Source organism: Bos grunniens, chromosome 12 (assembly GCF_055505025.1).
Source record: "Bos grunniens cultivar Pamir isolate PY7600 chromosome 12, Bosgru_T2T1.0, whole genome shotgun sequence".
Taxonomy (NCBI): domain Eukaryota; kingdom Metazoa; phylum Chordata; class Mammalia; order Artiodactyla; family Bovidae; genus Bos; species Bos grunniens.
Genome location: NC_141176.1, coordinates 65,934,789 through 65,952,303, shown reverse-complemented (window position 1 = coordinate 65,952,303; position 17,515 = coordinate 65,934,789). Strand labels below are relative to the sequence as shown.

General features: G+C 37.6%; 2 long non-coding RNA genes across 5 annotated transcripts; one reads left to right on the top strand and one right to left on the bottom strand.

Moving 5' to 3' along the window:
• Positions 1-209: 209 nt before the first annotated feature.
• On the bottom strand, positions 210-2,705 carry LOC147361835 (uncharacterized). Its single transcript, XR_015138294.1, has 2 exons — positions 1,697-2,705; positions 210-1,395 (listed from the first exon to the last, which is right to left on the bottom strand). It is a non-coding gene; the product is annotated as an uncharacterized LOC147361835 (long non-coding RNA).
• On the top strand, positions 1,301-12,999 carry LOC147361834 (uncharacterized). 4 transcript variants are annotated; one of them, XR_015138293.1, is made up of 5 exons: positions 1,411-1,431; positions 1,627-1,725; positions 2,782-2,882; positions 3,706-3,738; positions 11,645-12,999. It is a non-coding gene; the product is annotated as an uncharacterized LOC147361834 (long non-coding RNA). The 4 variants fall into 4 exon arrangements; XR_015138291.1 differs by having other exon boundaries at positions 1,417-1,431; positions 2,705-2,882; XR_015138290.1 differs by lacking the exon at positions 1,627-1,725 and having other exon boundaries at positions 1,301-1,431; positions 2,705-2,882.
• The last annotated feature ends 4,516 nt before the right edge of the window (positions 13,000-17,515 follow it).

Sequence of the window (17,515 nt, the reverse complement as noted above, 5' to 3'; positions counted from 1 at the left end):
ATGGTTAGATCATGAGGGTGAAGCCCCCATGAGTAGGATTGGTGCCCTTAGAAAAGAGACCTCACAGAGCTCTCTCATCCCTTCCTCCATGTGAGGACCCAGCAAGAAGATGGCTAAGAATCAGGAAGTGGGCTCTCACCACATATCAAACCTGCTGGCACCTTGATCTTGGACTTCTCAGCCTCCAGAACGGTAAGAAGTGAATGCTGTTTAAGCCTCTCAGTCTATGATATTTTTGTTAAAACCGCCTGAACGGACTGAGACAACTCTATTACATATAATGTGATCCACAGCAGTATCTCTCACAGTGGTCTCTCAACAGATGATACAAGGGTCGCTAACCTATGATGAAAAAAGGAAAATAAGGACAATGTAGTTATTTTTATAATCCTAAATGCATTCTATATTAAGGTATGCCATTTACTCTTTAATGTTCTACTTTATTGTTCTGTGTTAAAATTTTATTTTTTAAAAGAAATTAGGATAATAGGAAATTTAGGGTTAATGTCCTTAATGGGCAAAATAAAATTTTGGATTCTCTGAATATCCTAAGTTGGGAGTCTTCCTTTTATCTGTGAGGGGTAGTTAGTACTTAGTGTTAGACGCAAGAGGTAGAGAAACTAACACTTGCTTGGAATTGCACGTAACCTGTTTTATTTATTTACACTGGTTTTATAAAAAATATGGATATGCGCCCATAGGCAAAGCTTGATTAACCATTGTTCTGCAGTCTACAAAAATAGAAACATCAAGGGCACTCTGAACAGCTTCAGAGAGCACAACCACAGTAAGTTTTTGGTAAGGTTTAAATTCAAGCAATTCAGTGTTTTTTATAGCCTTCTCATTTTGGTGGGATTGAAACGCCCTTTTTGAAAGGGTAGTAATGATGGTACTCAGGGAGTGGCCTTTATTTCTATTTAATGAATAGAATTAAAATACAAATTAAAAACACAACTAAAAGACAAGACTGTGAAATCCACATGCCTCAACTGTGAAGAACAGTGATTCTAAATCTTGTCTGTTTTCCTCCAAACCTTGATTTTTACCTCAACACAAATATTTCTCTAGTTATCCCATTGAATGCTGTGACATTCTCAAAACTCAATTATTATTAAAGTTTATTTCAAACGAAAACCGAACTCTATGCCAAACAACCTGTTTAAAAGTTCAGGGGAGCAAATCACTGGATCAGCCGGACAAAGGTATCCTGTCGCACATTTCTCATGGCAAGTGTGTGATGGGCGATTCCATTTCAAATCCGAGCCTGCGCACTGCTGTCACAGGGGGAGAGAGAAAACTCGCTGTCGGACTGGGCATGCGCAGGAAGGCAGGTCGTACTGCCCAGAGTGGTGCCTCTACTTCCATCGCTGGTGACGACCAGTATATCGCAAACTCCTGCGGCGGGGTGGGGTGTGGGGAAGCAAAATGAAGGTAAGCTTGGGTAGAGGTATACAAGCCCCCGGGGGAGTCAGCCTGCAAGGTGAGGTGTGTGAATACCAGCATGTGCGACACGAGGTGGCTGGAATGGACTAGAAGGAGAGGAATAGTGAGAGGAAGCTACACGCTTAAAAAAAAAAAAAAATCTGGGTTCAGGAGCTACTGGAATAATATTCCTTCAACCTAAAGTAGGTCCACGAGAGAAGGTTCAGAATGGAGGGAGGAGAGGAGTGGGGTTGGAGAGGCCGCCTGCTCCCACCTTGCTGGAAATCGGGTGGCCTGAACACGGTGAGTGTCCGGCGCCGCTCTGACGGCCGCAGTGTCCCTTTTCTTCCGCAGGAATGAGGGGGAGGACAGGCTTGAAGCCTTCACTTCTGGGTCAAGTTTCCTTAGAGGGAAAGACTAAACCTCGAGGTGGGCTCAGTCCTGCGCCTCCTCGACCTTGGCCTCGAGGCTCAAGACCACCAAAAGATGGGGATGGTACAGGGGGGCCAGTGAAGGGGGTGGACGGGATGCACGGATCAGGCTTGCTTTATTTTTCATTTTTAAATTTAATTACAATGTATTCGTTTCTATTATTTTGTTCTTGCATGTTTATGTTTTTGTTCTTTCGCCCCTTTCAAAGTGACTTCTTTACAGAGACATCACGGCCCTGATGGGCACAGGTCCATACATAGCCTCCAGCTTTGGCTTGCAGCGCGCCTGTAAGGCTTCTGGCCCTGCTTGTCCTACTAGGAGAGGGTGGTTTCCCCAAAGTGGGGAGCCCAGAGCCCTTCCCCTCCAGCTTCTGCTGGGTTGCTGGGGCCCCTTTATGCTACAGTCTTGCGTTTTCCTCTCTGGAGGGGTATTGGAAAACTCAGATCTGTCAGCTGTTTATTTCATTCAGTTTGCAGAGTGAGATCTAGGACCATGTAGGTTTTCACTCTTATAAACAGACTTTGATAGGGTGATGCCAATAGGTTTCAATCAGTCACTAATCTGAGTTGTCTGCTCTTCTTTGGGGACTCATCATCAGAAACACAGCATTCTTCTTGCTAATTGTAATCAGTGCTTTTTGTGTTATTATCATTTATCTCTATATATTTTTACACTGTAATAAGTGGTGGTGGGAGGATAAGAAGGTCCTGGGTATTTATTTTGCACCTGTTACCTGATTCACAGACTAAAACCCCCATGTGTTTTAGGGCAGAATTTAAGTCCCTCCCAAACTGCTATCAGTTGGATCTTATAGCGTAAAATCTTCCTCTTAGGAGCCTTCTTTCCACAGTATTTTCCAGGTGGCAAGTTCCCTTGCTCATCACCACTTGTTGTTGTGGATTTGATTCTATAAATTCTCTCAACCAGCCTCCCACTAACTGACGCTGGGTGAACAGAACTTCTCCATTTTCTTCGTGACTGATGCCAAAGACAACAGTGTTTAAGGCTAGTGGGTTCCTCTCTGATAAGTAAGTCATCTCATCTTTGCTTCCAGCAGCTGAGTTATGTGGTGGTGGTTTAGTCGCTAAGTCGTGTCGGACTCTTTGTTGTCGTAATCCTGAGTTATGTGCTTATCAGCAATTTGAGAGTTAAAACCCGAAAGATGTCAGTTCTGAAACTTACGTCAGTTGCAGTTATTATTTTAATGATGTAACAATTAAAAATTTCATAAAGAGGTATCAGATAAGTTTGCAAAGAAATTATTTCTAGAGAAACTAAATTGAATGTTTTAGAATGCTTCACCAAAGACAAATGATACAACTGTTAAGGGACTTCCTTGGCGGTCCAGGGGCTTAGACTTCAGCTTCCTATGCAGGGGGTGCAGGTATGATCCCTGGTGGGCGAATTAAGGACTCACATGCCTAGTAGTCAAAAAAAAACCATAAAACAGAAGCAATATTGTAACAAATTCAACAAAGACTTTAAAAAATGTCCACACCAAAAAAGTCTAAAAAACAAAATAAGAGCTACCCTTAAATTATGGGAAATTGAGGATGGGAGAAAAAAAATTACAAAAATCCCCAAAAGTTTAATCTCAGCTGAAGTGTCTTTAACTATAACTTTTAGCCTGTCCTGAATCTTGTTCTACTTAAAAGAAACTAAGCCTGGAAATGGTACACAGTTCATTATGTGTAAAGAAGGAAGATGATGTAGAATTTCAATCAATGGGCTCTTAGGTAAAGAAATAGACCAAATTCTTTATGAAAAGATTGGTGAATGAAACCTGGATGTGTATGTATATGCACAAATTTCGGGCATTTTAATTTAAAACAAATAAATTTGTTTTTCCAGGAGCAGACTAACCATGGTATTGAATCCTATCAGGTAAGTGGCTTCTGTTTTATTTAGATATTTTTGAATTTTTTGAACTTTGGATTTTTGTTTTGTGCACTCCTCTATTGGAAAGTTAGTGCCTGCCACATTGTGGGTGCTCAAAAAATAAGTTGTTCAAGGTGTGAGTGAATTATGATGACTGGACTCTTCAAAAAGTGTAAACGTGTATATATTTAAGGTGGCCTTGTATTGTCCTAGGGAGTGGGAGTGGGGGATTGGTGGAGGGGAAGGCGAGATGGAAGAAAACAGTCTTGCTCTTTTAAGGAACTAACACAACTGGCAGGGGTCAGCAGGGGGGCGGGAAGCTTTTCCATCCTCTCCATACCACCATTCTGACACTTATTCTCTGAGTGTATTGTCCACCTGCTGCATCGTACTTCCTTTTCTTGGCTAAAATCCACTGCAGTTTTGTTGAGAACCACTGCTGAAACTCTGATCTGTACTGTAACATAGTTCTGATAAACTTAGTATTAGCACCACGCACATTAGAAATGCTGCTGCTCCTGGTTTACTCTGCACTTTAACACACACACTCTTTTGCACCTTTGTCTGCTAGTTTATTGGTTAGGGGAAGACAAACAGTGCATAGGCTACTCTGAGACTAATCAGAATTGTTACTAGCAATTTTCTAATCAGTTATATGGCTAAATTCAGTTTCCTTTCCATTTTCTTTGTTTTATTGTGAGATAGAATATGAATTTCAAAAAGTGAGAGCTGCTGTAAAACACAAAAACAAAACCCACCAAAAACTTGATCATGTGTGTGCCCATTATCCAACTTGAGAAATAAAACATTTCAGGCACCTTTGAATTTCACATTATGTTATCTTGTACCCTCTTTCCTCATTCAAAACAGTTTCTCCCCTGAGTTTGGGGCTAATAATTGCTTTGGTTTTCTTTATAATTTTACTACATTTGGCTGTATTCCTAAACAACGTATGTTTAGTTTGCCTTTTTTAAAAATTGAAATCAGTGGGAAGAATCGTATTTTTTATTTAATATTTGTTTTTAAAAAATCTTCCTTGTTGGTGCCAATTACTGTAGTTAATTGATTTTTCCATCTAATAATATGTTCCAGTATATAAGTACCCCACGAGTGGTTTAGCGTATCCACTGTTGTTGGTCTTTTGAATTATTTACAGTTTTTCTGCTATTGTGAACAACAGAGCCATGAACTTGGACATGCCTCCCAGGGAGGAGGAGGAGAAATTTTTCTAGTCTATATGGTATTGTACATAGGAGTGGTCATACGGTATGCATATATTAAACTTTACCAAGCAAAGTAAAATGATTTTTCCGCGTTTTAGTAGTTTACACTTGCACCAGCTGTGTATGGATGTTTAAATTCAACTTTTCAAAACAAGACAGACATGTATGGATTTATCTATATCCTGAATTGCTGTGAAATAGCTACAATTGGAAGAAAGAAGCAGCTTGGTGTTCATTTCCTTTAAATCTTACGTGCTCTGGAGGAAGAGAACAGACAGGGAATACATATGATTCTGTTTATGCTAATCTAAGATATGTTGGTTAAATAAGGAAAAATTAGGTAGTAGACCTGAAAAAGAAAGGAGAACATTTTCTTCTTCCTCTTAATTAAATCTTTGAACTTAATTGCTTAGTGTGAAGGTACTTCAGCATATATTGTACACCAGATGTAGGAAAACACATCCCAAAGTCATTTTGTCCTGATTTTGTAAGAACTGTAGTAGCACAGAAGTGACAGTTGACTACAGAGTTGGGGGGAAATCTTTTTGTTAATTTCATTAGTATTTTTCTTTGAGGCTATAAGACCATCAAACATTTTCTAATTTAAAAGTATGTTGAAATAATATGCCCTCTATCCTAAGGAATTGCTTTTGATGTTTTGTGCTTTAATAAATGAAAATATATCTGTTTTACATTTTTAAACACTGTACAGTTTTTATTTCCTGATTATTCCAAATTACATTAATGAAGTATTTTTGAAAGGGTTTGAGACAAAGTGACTTATTTGTCAATTGTGAAAAAGAAACTTTGTTCAAAATAGTCTGTATTTAATTGCCCTCTCAAATGCTTCTAATTTCACATTTCCAATATATTTTAAGTATATACCATTTTCATCCTAATTTCCAGACTAGCAAACATGGATTTTTTTCCAAGAAATTCAGAAACTACAAGAAAATGACAAAATATTTTATGTGGCAAAGTTGAAGTTAACAAAATGTATTATCTTAGAAACATATCCTAATTGTTTCTGCCATACATAATTAAATGATGCTCTTTCTAAAAGTAGCCCTTGAAAAAGTATTTAGCAAATCATACTTAATTTGAAAATAAGTATTAATTAATAGCTATGAAAAGATGATTTAAGCAATTCAGCCGTTCCCTCCAAATATTTTATCTACATGTGTAAATCTAAAATTCAACATGAATTTGTGTTTGCTGCTGAATTTTATCAAGAGTGATGCTAATAATGAAAGAGAAAAGAAGTTGATGTACACTTATATTTATTAATTTGTACATAATCTGTCAATAAATGTTATTTTAGTAATTAAGTTTTGTTCTTTATACCATTTTTGATGGTGTAAAGAAAACATATTTGTATTTAACAAGTGTTTTGAATTTACAGTTTCTTAGTAAGATTCAGGCTCACATTGTGACAGTGAAACAAGACATAAGATCCTATTTAACGACTGTCCTTCAAAAGGGAACAATGGATTTACTACTAATTTTCTTTTACTTTTGCATTCTGCCCTTAGCTACAGCATGCACAGTTTGACTATTTTAAGTAATTGAACAGCTGCTAATTAGCAGTTTTAATAGTCAAGGAGAGGGAGAAGCATGTTGTGCATATAAACTGTACCTAAATGTTTTTTTCTGAATCGAGTTGCACAGCAAAAGCCTTTAAAATTGCATTTTCTCCATGATCTTAACTATTCATGTCTGAATCTCCATGTGTGTCCTAATTCATCTCACAATGACTCACAATATACATACTTTGAAGGAATTATTTTAAATTTATACACTTTAAAATATTTAGTAGTAGGCACATAGAAACGAAGGTGACAATTACATTACTCACCGGGAAAGAATGCTAGCTTTTAACAGAATCATTCTATCCCTGTGCATAGGAATTATAATCCTAACGATTTTTAGTGAAAAAATTCTGCCGTTTTTTAAGTAATGCTAATGAAAACACGTAGTTGAAAAGTTTGTTTGCCCAGAATAGTCAGAACTGATTTATTCAGAATTAACTATTAATTCTGAAGTCTAGGTAACTAAAAAGTTAAAAAAAAATTTTTAGTTTCAAGGTGTGGTTCACATCAGATATAGCACATGGCACTAAATACACCCATTTAAAAATTCTAAATACCTTAGAAAACTGCTATACAAATAGCTGAGGGACTGTGTTATTTGTTGTCATTTTGTGTCAGTTGCAAATATTGGGGGTTTACCTGAAACCAGAAAAAAAAGTTAAGTAAAATCCTATATATTTCATAATTTAAGATGAGAAAATATTGTTTCAACGAAATCATATTTTTCAATGTTAAATATTTGGAAAATTTTTAAAATAGTTAAAAAAAAAACGAAGATATCATCCAGCAATAATAAATATGTCGACACTTTTTTTTTAACCTGAAAATGTATGTTGCTTTTCAGAGAAGAGTGGGGCAAATTCCCCTGCTTGTCAGGTTGGGTGGAGAAGCATCTGAAAAAAACAGAATAGATGATGATTGAAAAGCTTTCTTTGTAAAGATCCATCTGTGTCCTGGGATTAGATTACTCTTTTAAACTTTGTATTTTCAAATATCTTTTGTTTTAAGACTGAATATGTGGAGTTATTTTCTTCCGCTGAGTAATAATAACCTTTGTTGCATTAAATATGTTTTCTAAAAATATATTTAATATTCCCTGACAGAGCTGTTTTCATTCTATCATTTCTAACCTGTACCATTCATTCCATAGAACACAGTTTGGCTCTCCTTGCTGTTACCAGTATAGCTTTTGCAGCTTTATAAATACATCAGGAAATTCTCCTTCTAATGTTAAAACAGCTTTTAAAAAAAGAACATAACACCTATTAAAAAAAAATCCTGTCCCCAAAGCCCCATGTTAAAATCCCCCAATTTTAAAAAAAGAACTATTTTATTTCAAATGATTTAGAATACTTAGGTTTTGTATTGAATTTTGCTGTTTTGTAAATTGCTTTAAGTATGAGATTTATGCAAATATAAAAAAGTTATGCAGAAGAAAGGGGAGCAACACAAATAGATGCTCTTTGCTCCTTTCTCTTCATTATCATAACTGTGTTCACTCACTTAAAGATTCTGAAGACTACACATTTTAAATTATTTCTGCTGTTGATCACTAGATAATCAGAACTCTAATTACAAATTAGTTGATGGCTTCAGCTTTTTTTAGAAATTTTTACCACAGACAGTTTTTCGTTTCACTGACTTACCTTCATCCTGCCTAACTCTCTGGTAGTGGTGTTTAGTAATAATGAAATGCCTATGGAGGAAACCAAAGAATGAGAAAGCTCCGGAAAACACCAGTGGGCAGTGAGTGCCATAAGAGTTACAATTTAATTGTACCATAAATACCCAAAGAAAGGGAAGAAAAAAGAGCAACCTTACAGTTGATGGTATTCATTTAGAAAATATATAAAGGGATTTGGAAGGTACAGGAAGTTATCTGTGTTATTCAAACAGAATAGAGTTTTCCTTTTTAGTATCTGGATATTTTAGACAAGAGACAGATTTGGGGCTTTTTTGCCCTTAACACTCATATGTTCAACCCTCAGATATAATTTAAATACTTAGAACAGGGTGTAGTAATAGAGCTAAAGATGTAAGTAAAGTTGAAGGCTATCTGGATTGAAACTGAGGTGAATTACATGACATTAAAATTATATAAATAAGGAAAGAACTCACTGAATCAAGGAAAATAGCTGGCATATTAATACCTAGCAGATCTAATGAACATTTGTGAGTTGACTTTTACCTTTGTGTAATCTGTTACTTCTTCCCAGAATGTATGCACATTAATTTTTTTTTTTGAAAAACCAAAAATAAAGGCAGCCGGGGATTATTTCGATAAGGTTTAACGCTAGATCTTTGAAAGTTTCCAGGACAGGCATTATCATTGTGCCCACGGAGTGTGTGGGGTGTATTTGTGTGTATTTGTGTGTCTGTGTGTGTGTGTGCAGTCAGGGTGCTGAAAGAAGATGAGGATTATTCAGAACAATTGCAGAAGAGAGAAGTAGATGCTGTCTTGTAAAGATGGCTAGATTAGTAGAGGTCACTCTTAATTGTTTGCTGATAGACTCCTTTGTAATTTGCATCGTGTTTCTGGGTAGTAGGACCCTGGGGCAGTCTAGTCTAATTTCACCATTAAAGCCCACAGTGCTTGCTATACATGCATTTTTCAGAATTTAAGATCAAATCCTCTGCTAGTCACTAGCTTTGGTACTTTGGTGAGTCTGTTAATGACTCTGGGCCACAGTTTTCTCATTTAGAAATTGATAATAATAGTACGGGCTTCCCTGGTGGCGCAGTGGTAAAGAACCCTCCTGCCAGTGCAAGAGACTTGGTTTTGATCCCTGAGTTGAGAAGATCCCCTGGAGAAGGAAATGGCAACCCACCCCAGTATTCTTGCCTGAGAAATCCCATGGGCATAGGAGCCTGGTGGGCTACATACAGTCCATGGGGTCACAAAAAGAGTCGGGCATGATTTAGGGATTAAATATCAACAACAACAACAACAACAACAACAGTACTAGTACAACTAATCTCAGAGGATGATTGTGAGGATCAAAATGAAATAATATGTAGCACTTTATAAAATTCTTAAAATATTAAACAAATGAAAGGTATTTGTACTCTAACTACCTGGGGCCCTGGATTTCTAGGACTGTTCTCCCTGTGCATAATTTCTATCTGTTTCTCTCCTTTTTATTCTCCTCTTTCTAGTACACCATACAGCTTCCTGCTGCTGCTGCTGCTGCTGCTACTAAGTCACTTCATTCGTGTCTGACTCTGTGTGACCCCAGAGGCGGCAGCCCACCAGGCTCCTCCGTCCCTGGGATTCTCCAGGCAAGAACACTGGAGTGGGTTGCCATTTCCTTCTCCAATGCATGAAAGTGAAAAGTGAAAGTGAAGTCGCACAGTCGTGTCCGACTCTTAGCGACCCCATGGACTGCAGCCTACCAGGCTCCTCCGTCCATGGGATTTTCCAGGCAAGAGTCTTGGAGTGGGCTGCCATTGCCTTCTCCGTACAGCTTCCTAATGATAGTGTTTTCCCCAGTATCTAACTCAGGGCTTACAACACCTTTCCTAGAACAGACACTTCAGGGGCTACCAGTTATCAATGGGTACTACGAGTTATCAATGTATCGCCTTTCAGCACCCTTCACTACCTGTTCTGAGAGCCCATACTGAACTCTGTAAGCATTTTTTGTTTTCAGTGAACATGATGTCAATTTAGCCTGTAGAGGGAGTGGGAGGGACATTGCAGAGGAAGGGAGCAACTCTCTGTGGTTCCTGTGTGGGTGGTTTTCCTTGCTTGCTCAGGCTGCAGGGGTACTCAAGTGTTGTGGGTTTGTGAGGTCATGCAATGCAACTCGCCCCACCCTGCACCCTGAAGCAAGTTCCTGAGGAACCTTGTGTCCTCAGCCTGGGCAAGGTGAGCATCTTTCTGCACTAATCCCTATGTTAACACCGGCACTCCAGGTTGCTCTCCTACAACAGCGTCCTTAACTCCCTTTGCACATTCTCCCATAGCTGTGGCTGTCCTGCCCGCTGAAGGGTTCTATCTTGTTTTCAATTTTATTCAAATTTCTACTTTCCCCTACATTTCTCTAAGACCAATATTTATAGAGCAATCAATAGATCATAATCATAGACATTTTCTATCTCAGCCATTGCATTCTTAAAATATTTGGAAACAGATAAAAAGTACAATTCACATGATCAAATATTTTCCATAACTAGGAGATTTTCTTTATCCTGAACAGTAAGTGTCTATTATTTTTACTGTATATTGGTCAAAGTAGCATTGAATTCTACTGTATTGGTCAAGTGTCTTTACTTTGAATGGAAAATGTGACTCTTAATTGGTAAAGCATATGATGAATCATGCTGATAAGAAAATGCTATCTGCCTTCATATCTAAGATGCCACTGGTTGTAAGACACATAATTTAATTATTCATTTAATGTATGAACAAAGGAAAAGTGCTGGAATTAATTGTAAGACTGTAAAATGTGAAAGACATGATGATTTAGAGATGTTAAAATATGAAAAAATATATCTCTTTAAAATCAATGAAATGTGATAGAATTCTAGTTAATTCTTAATTAGTCCTGAATAGTCTCCATATGACTGCCCTGCCATAATTGTCAAATTTTTAAGTTAGATGAAAAGCTGTTTTCTTTGTATGATTATAACATTGTACTTCTAAAATTGGGAGGTGGTTTGGTATGTTCATTTAATAACCTATAGGTTCAGGCTGGTTAGGCACCATCAGATCACATTTGAACACTCTGCCCTTATTTTTAAATTGGGTCTTGAGGAAACCTTGGCTGGTTTCAGCTTCTATACTCATATTGGCATGCCACAGTTTCCAGCATTTTGTTTATTCTTAGGCCCATCAATCCGTATACAAGTAATAAATAGAAACTTCAGTTAAATGGGCTTCCCTGGTGGCTCAGAGGTTAAAGCTTCTGCCTGCAATGTGGGAGAACTGGGTTCAATCCCTGGGTCAGAAAGATCCTTTGGAGAAGGAAATGGCAACCCACTCCAGTATTCTTGCCTGGAGAATCCCATGGACGGAGGAGCCTGGTGGGCTGCAGTCCACGGGGTCGCAAGGAGTCTGACACGACTGAGCGACTTCACTTTCTTCTTTCTTTCTTTCAGTTAAATAGAGTTGAGAGACCAGAAGGGGGAGCTCTCACACCCTGGGACAATAGTAGAGCCCAACAGGAAGAATAAAGACTCCTTTTCTTTGCTGGCAAGGACACGACCAATGAAAAGTCGTGGACTCTGTTTACTGCAAGCCTCCCAATTTCCTTTTCCTCTCAATAAAAATGTTCTTCCCTTGGTGTCGGGAAGACTTGGCAGTGACTGGCCGTGGTTGCAGACCTTAAACTGCGATTCTTTGTTGATCCCCAGTAAATCCGTCTTTGCAGGAGACATATCTGGCAGTCTGTTTGTCTCAGGTCAACAAAGCCCATTCCTTTTTCCTCCACTTCCTGTCACTCTGATGCTAATTCTCTGTGGATCGTGCAAGTCTTTGTGGCTGTCCATGTGTGCCCACATGGTGAGGTCTGTGAGGTTTTTTTATAACTGTCTGGAGGTTTTTGAGTTTGCTCTCTTTATTTTCCTGTCTGAATTATGGATGAACTAAGGGAGATTCGTCCACTATTCCAAAACTGTACCACCAGTGCCAAAGTTTTGCCGTATCTGCCCCCCGCCCGACCCTGCCTCCGCTCCTTTTTTTTAAATCGCAATTTCCAGCCCATTAAGTTAATTAGTAAGCTTCTAATGGGCATTTGAAAAGCAATAGTCTGTGTAGTCTGTGGCTGTGTATTGTGGAATTTATTGAAGTACTGTACCTCCTTACTGTACCTGTGTGTAAATGACTGTGCTTGTGTCTATCTTTCTTTGGAGATGCTCTGTTCACTCCCTCCCCTCTCCCCATTCTCATCAATCTGATTTTCAAAAAAATCTAGAAAACTTGCGTTAATATGTGTCCATAGATTAAATAAGACCAACAGAAATGTATACCTTAACTATATTGTTTTAAACCCACTAATCTCCACAGTGTCTCTTTTATGGAACGTTTTTTGTTTTTATTGAATAAACATTGCTTTACTTTGAGGGATGTTAAAATGTTAAAAGAAATATATTTGTTATTGTTGTATTTATTTTAAGAATTTTATATTATATCCTCTTAACAAATATCCATAGGAAAAATTTCTCTTGTGTCTCAGTATCAAGAATTGTCAAGTGTTACTATTATCTGAAAAACAACTCATAATTTATGAGTATTTTTAGGATAAAAATTTTTAAGATGCACGCCTGATTCTTAAGCCTTGACACTTTGATTAAAGTCAGATATTTTAATATCATTGTATTAATGTGAATACTCCTGTAAATTTGCCTGCTTTTATAGTACTATTCAGCAATGTTCATTCTTCATTTATTCTTTTTCTCATTTACTTGTGAGACTTTTCTGTCTGATGCTGATAATAAAAACCTTCAATGAAGTACTAGATAATGTACTAGCTTCTTGACTTGATGAAATGTCTTCATATTTTCAGTTATGAAAAATCTTGGCTCTTCATAGTTTCAAGCAATAGAACATACGTTCACTTTTATTCATTGCAGTATTTCCTAGAAATAGGAATATTTCTTAGAGATGCTTGAATATTTCTTAACATCCTTTACAGGGCAGTGTTTCTATCTCACTTTTTGTAAGATGCTGAGATTTCAAATTGCTTGGTTCCCTTCTTCTATTTTGAGTAGAAATACTTCTCCATTGATTTTAACTTGAACCAGTCAAAGTATTATTCCAATAAATATAAACAAAGTCAAAACTTTGTATCCTTTTAAGAATATTATTACAATCTTCCTTTCTGATTACATCTTTTAAAGAACAAGCACTTCAACTTTAAAGAAAAAATATTTTATGAGGTGTTTGACTCCGAGAGTAAAAAATTCATGAGATGTTTTGATTTTAAAATGTACTCTCTTAATTCAAACGTACAAAACTTCCAGAAAGCAAACATTGGTGATGAGGCTAGTTTTAGAAGTACAATATTACAATCATACAATTCTCCATTTGTCTGAGTCCTCTGAATGCCTACTGAAATGTACTAACTATTCTACGGGCAGCAATGATCCAGACACTGGTAAGAAATTTAGGGAGAAATTTCCACATGCTGGGACAGGAATTGGTAGGAGCTTGAAAGGGTTTTAGTTCTAGGGGACACTGAGTATTCAGTAGAACAAAAACTCAGAAACAGGCAAGGCAGGTCCTTGTCTCTTATGTTGGCACTAGATTCGTACCCACAATCATGAGTCTCAGAAAGTATGACTGGGACTGAATTAATATCCACTGTCACAGGTATCTCCTAGATCCTCAGAATCTTGAGCTGGGGTGTAATCTAGAAGCAGACATCCAATGAATTCAACTATGGGGCAAAACACAAATAAGTCAGGAAATATGTGGGTTGAATAATTAGTATATTTGAAGTAGGGTGCCTTCACCACATTTCTACAAAATGAGAAAAGATGAAATTATCATAGAAAACATATGTAGCATTAAAATGACCATGATTCAAGAATAATAGAGACAGTTACTTGTTTTCTTTTTTCTCTTTTAAAAACTTGCCTATTTCTCGTTTAAGTGGCCTCTACTTGACTCCTAAATTTGGCTCCAGGAGCTGGCCTAGTGACATGTTTTATTTAGTTCCTGGGAGGAGAACAAAAGATTCTTCTTCATGGAAACTCAAACTATCCAACTTTAGGACTGTCCTGAGTATTCTTCCTGTGTGAGGGCCTAAGCTGAGGGATTTGGCTGATGTTCAGAGCACTGGAAATCCAATAAATCTCAAGTCTGGGATTAAGCATGCGATAAGATTATTCATAAAAGTCAAGAGAATGTATTGGCAAATAGACTAATTGTGAGAACAAATCTAAAATACTTGGGTATAGGGACTTTCCTGGTGGTCCAGTAGTTAAGACTTTGCTGACAAAGGTCCATCTAGTCAAAGCTATGGTTTTTCCAGTAGTTATGTATGGATGTAAGAGTTGGACCTTAAAGAAAACTGAGTGCCAAAGAATTGATGCTTTGTTTTTGAACTGTGGTGTTGGAGAAGACTCTTGAGAGTCCCTTGGATTGCAAGGAGATCCAACCAGTCCATCCTAAAGGAGATCAGTCCTGAATATTCATTGGAAGGACTGATGCTGAAGCTTCAATACTTTGGCCATCTGATGTGAAGAACTGACTCGTTGGAAAAGACCCTGATGCTGGGAAAATTGAAGGCAGGAGAAGAAGAGGATGACGGAGGATGAGATGGTTGGATGGCATCACCGACTTGATGGACATGAGTTTGAACAAGCTCTGGGAGTTGGTGATGGACAGGGAAGCCTGGCGTGCTGCAGTCCATGGGGTTGCAAAGAGTCAAACACAACTGAGTGACTGAACTGAACTTTTTTTTTTTTTTTTAAACTTTACATAATTGTATTAGTTTTGCCAAATATCAAAATGAATCCACCACAGGTATACATGTGTTCCCCATCCTGAACCTTCCTCCCTCCTCCCTCCCCATACCATCCCTCTGGGTCGTCCCAGTGCACTAGCCGCAAGCATCCAGTATCGTGCATCGAACCTGGACTGGCATCTTGTTTCATACATGATATTTTACATGTTTCAATGCCATTCTCCCAAATCTTCCCACCCTCTCCCTCTCCCATAGAGTCCATAAGACTGTTCTATACATGAGTGTCTCTTTTGCTGTCTCGTACACAGGGTTATTGTTACTATCTTTCTAAATTCCATATATATGCGTAACTTTCAATGCAGGGGGTGCAGGTTCCATTCCTGGTCAGGGAGCTAAGATCTCACATGCCACGTGGCCAAAAAGCCAAACATAAAACAGAAGCACTATTGTAACAAATTCAATAAAGGCTTTAAAAATGGTCTGCATCACAAAATCTTTAAAAAATAAATACAATAATAAAGTGAAGTCTCAGAAAAATTTGGGGGGGGGGCAGTCCTGCAGTTAACAAAATCTCTGTAAGGGGGAAAATTGGAAACAGTGTCAAATTTTATTTTCCTGGGCTTCCAGAATCATTGTGCATGGTGACTACCATCATGAAATTAAAAGACGCTTACTCCTTGGAAGTAAAGTTAAGACAAACCTAGATGGTGTATTAAAAACCAGAGACATCACTTTGCTGACAAAGGTCTGTATAGTCAGAGCTGTGGTTTTTCCAGTAGTCATGTGCAAATGTGAGAGCTGGACCATAAAGAAGGCTGAGCGAGCATGGAAGAATTTATGCTTTTGAATTGTAGGGCTGGAGAAGACTCTTGAGAGTCCCTTGTACAGCAAGGAGATCAAACTAGTGAATCCTAAAGGAAATCACCCCTGAATATTCATTGGAAGGATTGATGCTGGAGCTCTAATACTTTGACTACCTGAATATTCATTGGAAGGACTGGAGCTGAAGCTCTAATACTTCGACTACCTGATGCGAAGAGCCAACTCATTGGAAAAGATCCTGATGCTGGGAAAGATTAAGGGCAGCAGAAGGGGGCAGCAGAGAATGAGATGGTTAAATAGCATCACTGACTCAATGGACATGAATTTGAGCAAAGTTGGGAGACAGTGAAGGACAGAGGAGCCTGGCATGATGCAGTCTGTGGGGTTGCAAAGAGTCGGACATGACTTAGGGACTGAACAACAGCTGTTAGCAACACCTAAAAGTAGCAGAACAAGGCCTATCTGACAAGTAGCATTTTACCTCTCTGAAATTAATATTTTATGGCAGTGAAAATATACCTGCTGCTTACTTTAACTCACTTAAGAAAAAGGTATATATTTATATTCATTGACATACAGTTAAGTTCTCCTGGTAAGCTGTTTCTGAGTACAGAGGGAGTATCCCAGGAAGCCAGGCATTTATAGGATATAGAGGCTGAATGGGTTAATCCTTCTCCTTACAAAAAACTTGATTAACAAGAGTTTTCGCAAAAGTGATTTCACAAGTCTATAATTTAAATGGAACCATAAACCATACAAAGTGTTTCCTTTCTCTCAGCAAATGAAATTTAGAAAATTATACTACAGAGAAGGACTCAGGAGTATATAATCACATCCTACCTTCTCTTGACAGCAGAGTAATAGTATGGCCTTACCACTGTCTTTCTTGTTGCAATTCAGTTTTACATTAAAATTAAGAGGGAAATAATTATATTGATTTCTTTTTCTTAGTGTACTTTATAGAAACTTGGCATTGAAGTCCATATTTTTATGTGTTATTGTCTTTATGATTGCACTGGGATGTTATTCTGCTGGGACACGGGATTTTTGTAACTGAGTCCCCAAAGTGTCTGAAATATTGCATGATGCATAGGAGGTGTTGAATAAAAGAATGGACGAGTGAATGCATGTTCTAAGGAACATTTACAATCTGATGAAGGAAAATACCTGGTACAGCAGAGTGATGAGAAGGCAGAGAAGGCTAAAACAACTGATGCTCTTTCTTTTCCCCACAGATTCATGTCCTATAAAATTAGAAATACTATGCTATTTCATGCCTCTGTCTCTCATTTTTGGCTTATAATTAGCTTGTAATTTTAATGCTAAAATGTATATTAGGGGTGATATTAAAAATACAATGTTTCTTAATAGGCAGGATATTAATACAAAGAAGTCTAAATAGAAATATTTTATTCACTAGACTGCAAAGCAGATATTTCTCTGAATACTTATGAAATCATGATAGAAAATTCAATTTCCCTCTGGGAAATTTCTATAAGCAGGGAATAGTGTATCATATGGGAACTCTAATAATCTTGGTGATATTATTTCCTGTTTTTCCCAGGGTTATTTAATTAGTCAAGTGGACTTAGTACAGTAAAAAGAAAACCAAAAAACCTTTCTGAATCTATATCCATATGTGATAAAAGTACACATATTTTAATACTGAAATAAATATTTACCATGGATAGCTGTGAAATTTGAGTAAGGGTACACGATGAAATTAAAAGACACTTAT